Here is an 11488-nt window from a genome sequence, read left to right on the forward strand (position 1 = left end):
CTTAACTTGCTTTGACATCTACATGGTTTAACTGTTAACAGCAAAGACTACCATTTTGGCATTTTTCTTTTCCTTGGACCATCACACTGCAGTGCTGCTAAAAATTGTGAGAGAAATAATAATAATAATAATAATAATAATAATAATAATAATAATAATAAAAGGACAAGGTTTGTAAATTAAAACAAAATTTCACATCAAGACAGAGATAGTGTGGTTTCCCAAATCTCGAGAGCGGATCAGGTTATCGTACAAGAATTATTTTCGTATGATTTTGATCCATACCCATGGAATCCACAATAGAAAAAGCCTTGTGGTGAATACCATGTGTGGGATAAGGATCGTAACCTTATCCACACTCACCCCCCACCCCCACTCTCTTTCCTAACCCTCACTATTTAAAGATTGGAAATGAAAAACCTCCTTTGCCTAAATTGGTATACAAGTGTTTGGGGGAAAAAAAATCCATAAGATCAATATTTAAAAAAATGGAAGTAATTTTCTGTTTCGGAGCATAATGTACGCAGTGCTCCCTGAGTCTCCCTCTCTTCTATCCTTTCACAAGAGAAGTGCAGATATATCATTTCATTATGGTAGGAGAGAGATAGACTCTGGAAGCGCTAACATACACTGCGCTCTCAGACATAGTTCGTTTTTCCTTTTAAAAAATAATTTTCATAAATAAAGGCAAAAGGATTTGCTACGCCATTGTATAATATCCCTTGCACATAATTTTTTTAGGGGACAGGAATGCTCCCTAGTCCTACAGCCCCTACTCCCAGGCATAGAAGGTGACAAAATGATGCACCCACACTTGTCAAAAACCCAAAAATCCCACCTCCAATTGATGCCCATGTGTATTCCCCCATTGGCCCACACTAGCACAGGGGTGTGCGACCAAAGAATGTTCTTTTCCCTTTTTTTATTATTTCTTTCAATTGCTTTAGAAAATGTGGCAAGAATTGAACTTAAAAGGTATTCCAATATTTAGCCAGCTTTCTTTCCCCAATGATTGCGAGTTTTCAAGAAGAGTTTGGGCCTCTAGCCCATTGGATTTCAAACCTGATTTTCTTTCCATTTCCTCTTTTAATAATTTGGTTATGTATTTCTTCAACTTTAATGATATGCCTAGATAGTTTTGCCCCGTTCTCTTTGATGGTTACCTGCAATTTCATATGGAAACATAGAAACCAAGGTATCTTTCCACATGAAAAACCAAATTCCGTATACTATCCATATGGAAACATAGAAACCAAGTTATTTTTTCACATGAAAAACCAAATTCCGTATATTATCCTTAAATAGGTAAAGTATTGGATTAGTAATGGGTATGCTTAAATTTTTTCTGCATCTCAGGTAATTAACCATTATTCCCAATTTGGTACATCTTTTCCTATTCCTCTCTCTCTCTCTCTCTCTCTCTCTCTCTCAATAGAAGATTCTTGTAATCACAGATTTATTAGATCAGTCTAATAATATTTCTGGATGGGCATATGCCATTATTCATAAAAGAAAATGTATCTTACTTGAGGCTAATTATCTGATCAAGAAAAAAAAAAAAATGTGAGGCAACATCGAGGGGACTACTTCAGGAGTTTTTTTTTTTTTTTCTGAGTAAACTTCAATGATTGATGAAAGCACAAGAAAATGGATAGGTGGTGAACCATATTTGGAGCCATGTTGAAGAGTTAACCCAATTTTTTTATGGAACTAACAAGCAACCTTGGCCTTGGATAACAATACCTCTCTGTTTGGAAACAGAGCTCTTCTTGACCCATCCAACTTTTTTATTTTAAAACTAATGATGGGCTAGTTTTGAGATTAGAAATATTGCCAAAGAGGCAATGACTAGGAAATACTTGGTAGATAATGTCAATATGTTGTATAAATTATGCTACTATGTGTAGGCTTTTTCTTTGATTTTAGAGAGAGAGAGAGAGAGAGACCCTCTATATAAAATGCGTTCTAGTATGGGCTATCAAACACCACATGCTACCAAATACGCTAGGCATTTGTTCATTTGAATCAAGAGGTTTTCTTATTTTCGAAAAGAGTTAAACAAAGTTTTACTGGTATATAAGAATGTGCAATACACATAGATTTCGAATTACATGCATCTAGAAGCCATGAAGAAAGTGGACTAATCAGTTCTATACGTCAAAAGCCAAACCCTCCTTGCAAGGGAGTAGCCAAACCATTTCCTCCGTTGGAATAAAAGTAAAAGCATACGATTCTAAATTAAATACCAAATAAGTTTTATATGATAATAGCGAAAGTATTTCTTTCCCAGATGGGGAAAAATCACAATAGCAAAAGTGCTTGAATTAAGAGGTTCGACCCTTGAAACAAGAAAAAATAATGAGTCATATTCCCTATTCATAAACGTCACATGTGATATTTTGGCATCAAGAACTTGGTAAAATAAGGTATTAAATATAGAATTGATTGGGATTTGCTAACCTCACAGAATGTGTGGATCGACCGCAAGTCATTTCATGGTTTTAAAAGTTAGGATGGATTTGGTCAATTCAATTCAAAATTAATCGGCCTTATTCTGCTTAACCATAGCTGTTACTAATTGAGTATGATTAAGTATGGTCGAGGAGGACAATTTTGACTGATTCTAAACACAATCAAATTAGAATCGATGGAGACCAATAATATGAGATTGGTAGTCATGAAAATTAATTTTTCAAGATTTGAGTTTCATGATCCTTATGTTTCAATCATCAGCCTTAAATTTTTATTTATTTATTATTTACCTATTTGATAGATGTATAGGACTCCTACTCCTAAGAATCCACATGGATTTTTACCAAAAAACAAAAGAATCCACATGGATTTGTTAGGAAGGGGATCCACAAGAGGCAATGGGAGGTCTACAAGCATTTTGGTTGGTAAATGGATTCCTTTTACTCTGTCTACTGCAGCTCCGTACCAAATCTGTCCTCAGGCGCCCACTTTGATTGGACAACTAATTGACCCTCATACTCATTCATGGAGGACAGAAAATTAACATTTTTCAGATCATTGATCAAAAAATTATTTTTATCTCTCTTTCTATTCTGCCTATAGAGGATAAATTCATTTAGGCACCAACCTCAAATTGGCTTAGGCATTACCATTAGGGGTGTCAAAAAGCCAGGCCAGCCCTAGGCTGCCTGAGCCATCCTTGAGCCCGAACATGGCTTGGGCTAAGTTTTGCAACCCTTAGGGTAGGCCTTGGCTGAGGCTTTGGGCTGAGCTCAACCTAGCCCTACTCAACCCTATATACTTTACTACCACATATATATATATATATGTAAGATTACAAATATATACCACCACGTACCGGCACTTATATTATTTTAGTAACTAAACTATTTTTTGATATATCATATTGCCAATGTCAATTAGAGCCAACCTAGCTCAGGCCGACTCAATCAAGGTCATAAGGGCTTGGTTGGGTAAGCATAGCGGAACCCAAGATCAGCAATTAGTATCTCAATTGAGAGTTGCTCTTTGACAAATAGGGAGCCAAGCCTTCCGAGTGTTTGAGCTGATCTATGAGCACCTTGTGTTTCTCTCACATTATAGCTTGGTTAGGAACTGACTCTTGGGTTAAGCCTGACATGATTGAGTCTGGGTATAGATATCCCAGCCCGTCCTAGGGTTCGAATGATTTGGGTTAAGTAAAGAGACCATAGGGTTGAGCGGGGGCTTTTAAAAAATTGGCATCTTCCTATTTGACTGAAAAGTAGGCATCTTTCTACTGCTTTAACATACAGCTTCTCATTTGGAAGATTGACCACAAAAAACTGCCTCTAGCGGATTTACTTAATAACAGGGGTTTCCATCTTCCATGCCATTGCTTTTTTTTTTTTTCTCACAATTATACAGAGCATCAATTATGTATTCATGGACTGTTTAGTTACTAGCAAATATGGAACTTGGCAGACCTGCGTCAGCTTTCGAATGATCAATCTTTTAAGGATGGTCTTGCACTCCATTTATCCTTCATTACAATCCTCAATCATTGTAGAAAATATATTTTAGTTGTATGTTATATTTTTGGTGATGGTATATTAAATAACATTGTAGAAAATATGTTTTACTATCGCCCAAAATAATAATAGACTAGTAGAGGATATTTGGCAATGATAAATAATTTGCCACTCTGAAAAATGGTTTTTAACAAACATGGAAACATACAATCTCCATAAATGATATTCAACAATGGAATATTTTCTATAGTCATGCACTACAAAAAAAGTGGTCTATGGCGACGTTTTTAAATGCCGCCGTAGAGTGTGCAAATGCCGCTATATGTCTATGGCGGCGTTTATAGAAAACGTTGCCCAAACGCCACTATATCCACCGCCGCAAAAGAACTACGGCGTATTTTGCAAACGCCGCCGTAAAATCTCTTCCGCGGCATTTATTTATAAACGCCACTAAAATACTTCGACAGCTTTTATTTATAAATGCCACTAAAATATTATGTACAACGACGTTTATTGTAACGCCACTATCATGTTACATCCGTCTTTATAAGAAGGCATTCTAGTGCTGTTAACTAATGAACGTGGGTGCATATAGTGGCGTTTATTACTAAAGGCCGTGAAATATAATATATATTTTTTTAATAAATGAACATATAGTGGCGTGTGTTAGTAAACGGCTAAACGCCACTATAAGAAGTGTTTTTTTATTTTAAAACAAAAGACCTATAGTGGCATTTATTAGTAAACGCTGCTAAATGTTTTTTTTTTTCTTTTAATTGCATATTATTGTTTATTTATCTCATTATGTAACATGTTGAAGCAAATGCTTACATTCTTTGTTCTCATCTTGGATATCATAAAAAAATTGATAGATTTTCACAAGACAATACAAAAGAATCTGATAAATGGCTATCCATTCCATACAAAAGTTCAATTGGAACAAAATAAACCATATTGTCATCATGGAGACAAAAAAATCCCAAAACCACAGCAACATAGTAACATAATAAGTTTTTCAAAATAAAAGTTCACAAGTCATGGTAGCTAGGTCAATCCTCAAGTCGATAAGTAAAAGACAAAATCCATGCAAGTACCTGGAAAAATAAAAAATACCAGTCAAGTTCTTGTTAAAGATATATAAAAGTTTCATACATTTCACAAGTAGCAATTGTTCACAAGTAGGTTTCTATTTTTTAGTTTTGTTACATAAGGATGTTACCATCCTTATCAGATTACACAGTTAATATAATTTATCTTGTGAAAGTGTGTGACTTGTGAGCTCATCTCCCATACCCTCCTCATTTTTCTCTTCTTTTTTATTCATTTTAGTGTTCACAGTACTATTCACAATCCTAGAAAAAAAAATAATAATAATACCATATGTTGTTGAAAATTCCAAGTTCATGATCAATGTTGAAGAATCCCAAGGTTCGGGGCTTTTCGAGCTTACATATATTAAAAGATTTTTTGGTGTTTTTACCTTGTTAGTCTTAAATCTATTAAATTACATAGGTTTAAAAGCAAGTTGATGGCAACAAAAACTTTTGCAGGTAAACATTACATATATTTAAGTGCATTGTGAAATCCGAAAAATGAGGATGGAAAGGAAACATATGGGTTTTCAAAACTTACTTTTCTGGAAGGGGCAAAGTTGGATGTTCACGCGAAGCTTTTACAATTTGTGAATAATGAGCAATCTCTCGACTATTATATATCTTCCATTGGCTGAAGGAGTCTCAAATGCTAGAATATGAGCATCAACAACATCTTTGACATTAACCCATTCATATGTTTCATTGGCAAATGTTTGTGCTCCTGCAACAAATAAAACATTGGCACTAATGTCACAAGAATGACATTTTTCAATATAAAATATATAGTTGCTAGAGAACTTTCTTTTTTGAAAAAAAAAAAAAAACACTTTAGGAAACATGTTATCTTAAAAAAGTTGCAAATCCGATTCTATGCAACATTCTACTAAATGTTATGGAATTAGTTTGAAACTTCCAGTGTCAAATAATAGACTTTCTGCTACCCACCTAAGACTACGAGTGCAAACATAGTTGCAAAGACATACTACAGAAACCAAAGATACTAATTATACTGGTTTTACTGATTATCACAATGTCTTTATATATTACAACTTGTCATGTGGCAAACATCAGTGGCTCCATGTGATAGATGACCCCACAACCATCTAACTGGTTAAGTTTCGGTCCCAAACAAGTAGGGAACTGTCTTTGTAAAATCCCCAAAATGAAGACTCTTGGATTATCTATGTTAAACTTTGCAAGAGTCTTTGGATAACCTTCATAATACATTCTCATTCATGCCTATAACCTATTATTTGGGATGTATTGGAGGAGAGGGATATAGGAGAGAGAAAAAAGGCTTATGATTTGGGGGTGTGGGAAGAGAAAAAAGAACTTCAATGATAGGTTAGCATACCATTTATTAAGTTCCAAATTGCTTCAGCACTGGTATTAAGGGCTGGCTATAAAAGAGGACCTATCACCATTGCTGGATTTATTGTAACCATGTCCATCTCTTTCTCTTTTGCAAATTTCCAAGTAGATTCCTCAGCCAAGGTCTTTCAAAGTTCATACCAGAGCTATAAGAGGAAAAAATCTCGTTAGACATATTGGACCAGTAAATAAGTAATCTGCAAGGTAAATTTTTATTTTTAGTTCAAAAACATAAAGAACTTATTGCAAAACAAAATAAATTTGTGATAGAAAATATCAAAAGCAAAGGCAAGACATTATATGTAACCAACTCCAAGACCTCAAGGGCCTATACAAGACTGCACAAATATACACACCTTAGACTCCTTGCAAAGCTTTGGATCTGAAAATTAACCAAGTCTCATCAATAACCACATCTGGCATCCGAGGTTTTCTATTAAATAAAATTGCAGTTAAAGGGGATCTTACAACCACTCTTTTAACAAATGGATTTTTTGCACAGGATCCAAGAACATTAAGAGTTCCCTTTAATGAAAAAGGAAATACAAAAAGTTCATAAACATCACACTTTTATGCATATAGAAGACAGAGTAAACAATATTAACTGTTAGTAAAAGCATATAATCATGCAGAACAAAGCCTAGGGAAAAGGGATGTGGGGAGGAAGTCTAGTGGAGTACCATAGGAAAAAGTTCTTTATTTAGTTGCAGTATAGAAAATAGCATTAAAGCAAGTAAAGCTCTGAAGATTCATAGCTAAGTAAAGTTATAAAATGCAAATAGCAGTTAAAACTATTTCAGTGGCTGTCAAAGGAATGAACCTGTGGATCCTTGGTTGCATAAGAAAAGAGAGATGATGTATGAAAAACACCTCCACACCCATCAACTGCAGAATCAAATGAAGAGATGGTTTAACATTAAAAATACAAGCACTTATAATACAGATACAATAAGAAGGGCAATACATCAAGGGCCAATCCATTGGTCCTCTGAATGGAGACCTTGACAAGAATCTGCAAATTTATTTCCCCCACTAATTTGGAACTGATTTTGAAACATCAATAGGCACAAATTTCTTCAGACAAAAAACATTTTCTCAAGTACAAGATAATATGCAATATCTGAGATCACAAAAATCTGACAAAGTAACCATCAAGTATAGAATGGAATGTGGCATATAGTTCTATCCGTTGGCACATGATACAAATCATATAAAGCAAGGCTTCATATATCAAGTCCCTGATTTATTTCAATCTTGATCGACCAATCCATTTCACAGAATTTTAAGGAAAGCAAGACTGTTGATCATAGAAGCAACTAGGGTAGGATCAACCTGGACTGATACTAATCCAATCTGGCCGATCTGTGACAGAATTCATGGACCTCGAGTCCTCACTCTTTGATATAAAGCATTCCAAAATTCATAGAAATAGTACAAATAGTGCAGATAAAAAATTATCAATGGGTCATATCTGGTTCTTTTTCTTGTCCATTAATCTGGCACACTGCATGGTAGTCCTCCTTTCCCTTGAGAAGCATATTTCTCCTCCATATTTTGTTTTAATGAAGATATCTTCTAGGGTTAACAACTGTCTTACCAGATTGGAAAGAAGAAGGCATTAAACACATAACATTTTCAACAGGATAATGACATAAGTCAGGTGATGGATATCATAGAAAGAGAGAAGAATCTACAGAAATAAACAAAAAGAGAAGATGTATTATACATAACCGAGGACTATAAGAGTCTCTCTATTTTCTTGGATCTGCAAAGGCTTGCCGGTTAATCCGTTGCCTGAGAGAGAGAGAACAGAGACAAATTCCAACTAATTAGAAAAAAAGATTTAGGAAAACCTAGATTGGATCAGAAATAGACCAGTAAAGAACTATTAAAGGAATCCATAATGTATCAAAATCGACCCTATGCTGATAACCTACTGTGGTAAATAAGAAGAAAAACAGAAGATAGGAGGAATACCTATGCAAAATCCAAAAACCTAGAAACCCCTTCCCCTTCAAACGATTTTCTTTAGACCTGACACTTGGAGATTTTAAGAAAAATTTTAGCAGGAGAGTGGGCAAAGAGCGATGAGGGAGTAGATTGCAGCAGGAGAGTGAAGAGGAAGAGAACTAGGGAAGTGAGAGAGATTGCAACGGGAGACTGCATTCTTAGGTGTCCATGAGCCATGAGCTTGAGAGACTTTGAGAGAAGTCCATATCCTAAAAATTTGGGCGCACAAGAGGGGCTGTGAAAAGTAAGGCGGGAGTGGTTTTTGGCTAGGAAAGTGTTTCTATTAGCTTAAATATAGTGGCATTTATTGTAAAACGCCCCCAAAAATTGAGGTTACAACGGCGTTATGCGTGATACGCCCCCAAATGGTGTTGCATACTGTGGCGTCTATTTTTAAAAGCCCCCATAATGTTTCAATTTTCCCTCAAAAGAGCAGGGGGGAAAATGCAGAACCTCATCCTAAACAAAGAAGTGTGTAGAAACGCAACGGGCAAGCGGGAGGTCCTACACTTGTATTCCTTGGATTAAACTGCAACCGAATATAAGACATCGTATACCAAAAAAGTGTGATGCAAAATTAAAGGTTACCAGCGTAGCAAGTCCAAAATTAACTAGGCCTAACATTGCCCAGTTCTATTATAAAGAGGTGTAACTTGGCCTGGGCTCAGTTCGTTTTAATTCCAATTGCTTTGCTCTGTTTTATTTTAAATGTTTTAAGTTGAGTTCCAGTTGAATTGGTGGTCTAGTGGTTAGAGGTGTCAATTGGTTATGCCAGGCCAGTCTCGGTCAGACTTAGTCGGGCTTGACTTATACCCTTGGACCATGACCTACCTATTTAAGAAATGATTCGGTCTCATGTTGGACTCGGTCGGGTTCTTGGCTTTAACCGGTCTTCTCCTAATCGGGCTATTGGTCTTTGAACTGGGTAATGTACCAATAAATCTTAAACGGCCCTTAAACAGTCTTTAATTGTCTTAGATATAAGACATTTTAATATATTTTATTAAATCATTAACAATTTAGAAAAGATATTACATTTATTTACATTCAATAATTGTTATAAATAAATATATATATATATATATATATGTACTCTATTCTATCCAAAAAAAAATCAAAATATAAATATAAACGGTCGGGCAAACGGGTCAGGCCGAGTTGGGCTTGTAAGCGGGCTGGGCCGATTGGGCGCCCATTGGGGTTACCTCTTGCATTGTGTACTACTTGTTTATAAACGGGCCAGGCCTAAGCCCGACTCATTTAGTAATCTGTGCAGGCCGAGCTGGTCTTACCCTGCTTCTTAAACCCGGTCTGATTTTGTGGTTGAACCGGTTTAATCATGCAGGAACCGAACCAGAGGGAGTTAGAGCGGGTTCCTTATGGGCTATGATTTTCTTGAGAGCTTCAAGTTGGTTCCACATTATTTTTGGCTTTTAAAATGAATGGTGTAGCTTGTAAGGGGGAACAACTAGGGGGTTTCCTATCTTATTTTGAACTCTTTTTTATTTTATATTATAAATAAAGAAAAGGGGAGTAGCAAGCATGTGGCTCAACGGTTAAAACTTGGAAGTTGTGTACATTTGCCCCCTCCCAGACCTTGCAATAGAGGGAGCCTCGTGCACAAGGTTCGATAAAAAAAAATGTATATATGTATATGTATATATATATACCCGACAACAAATAGGGCATCAAATCAAATCACAAATCATAAAATGGGGAGATCAGCTAGCTAGGGTTGAGAGAGAGAGAGAGAGAGAGAGAGAGAGACCAAGGGAAGTCGATTTAAGCATGTTGGTCTCCTATAGATTATGGTTATAACTTAGGACAATGCATGGTATGGGGCTAGGCAACAAGCGAGAGAAGCGAGGGTTTAAGGGCATATGCCAATTTCTGATATCTTCACAACTTTAATTAGGAAATATCAATAATACCTTTTGCTTCTTTATTGGAAAAACAACAAACTTAATATTTTTGTTCGATGACATGATTTCTCTATGGTAACTTAATAAGGGCATTTTGGTCAACTAGTGTGAGAGAGAGAACGGAAGAGCGGGCAAGGAGTGGTGAGAAAGATTTGATACAGGGGCTATAAGAACGTGCAGAGGTTATAAGAATGGAGGAGCGGGAAGGGAATAGGGCTTGATTTTTTGCATGGGAAAGGACAGAATATTCGATTATGTTAACACATAAACACTACATTATATATTCTACACGGTTGTGGGGTCAGTATGGGCCCACAGGACTAGTCAGGCCGAAGGCCTGAATACCCGTTGTTAGCAAACAAAAAAAATGCTACGAACATGATTTCACTTTCCTCATTGTATTATAATTTATAGGGGCATTTTATCAAGAAAAGCCTCAAAATATTTTTATATACTACGGCATTTAGTAGGAAATGCCTTCAATGTTATTATGTGTACAGTAAATACACATGTATATGGCGGCATTTGTTACCAAATGCCTCAAATATTTTTATATACCACGGCATTATGAAATAAATGCCACCAATAGGATTATATACTATAGTATTTTTCCATAAATGCCCCTAAATACTCATATATACGACGACATTTATTACTAAACGCCTCAAATATTCTTATATACTACGGCATTACTTCATAACGCAACCAAGACGATTATATACTGCAGCATTTTTCAATAAATGCCTCCAAATACTCATATATATAGCGGCATTTATTACTAAATGCCTCAAATAGTCTTATATACCACAGCGTTATGAAATAAACGCCGCCAAATATTCATATATATGGCGGCATTTAGTAATAAATGCCGTCGTATATAATATATAGCGGCGGTCTGTATAAAATGCCGCTTATTGTGTTATATAAGACAGCTTTTGCTAGAAAATGCCGTTGAATATTTATATTTAATGGCATTTATAGGAAACGCCGTCAAAGGCCCCCACTCAAGTGCCGCCATTAATCACTTTTCTTGTAGTGATGAAATGGTATTACTAAAAATGCATTTCTTGTAAGGAAATCCTTCCAGGGCGAAAAGGGAAAAAGTTAA

The 11488-nt window shown here is 35.8% G+C and overlaps 1 pseudogene; it reads right to left on the bottom strand.

Moving 5' to 3' along the window:
- Positions 1 to 5611: 5611 nt before the first annotated feature.
- LOC122082091 lies at positions 5612 to 7358 on the bottom strand (annotated as a pseudogene).
- Positions 7359 to 11488: the final 4130 nt, after the last annotated feature.

The sequence above is a fragment of the Macadamia integrifolia genome, chromosome 6 (genome assembly GCF_013358625.1).
Source record: "Macadamia integrifolia cultivar HAES 741 chromosome 6, SCU_Mint_v3, whole genome shotgun sequence".
NCBI lineage: Eukaryota > Viridiplantae > Streptophyta > Magnoliopsida > Proteales > Proteaceae > Macadamia > Macadamia integrifolia.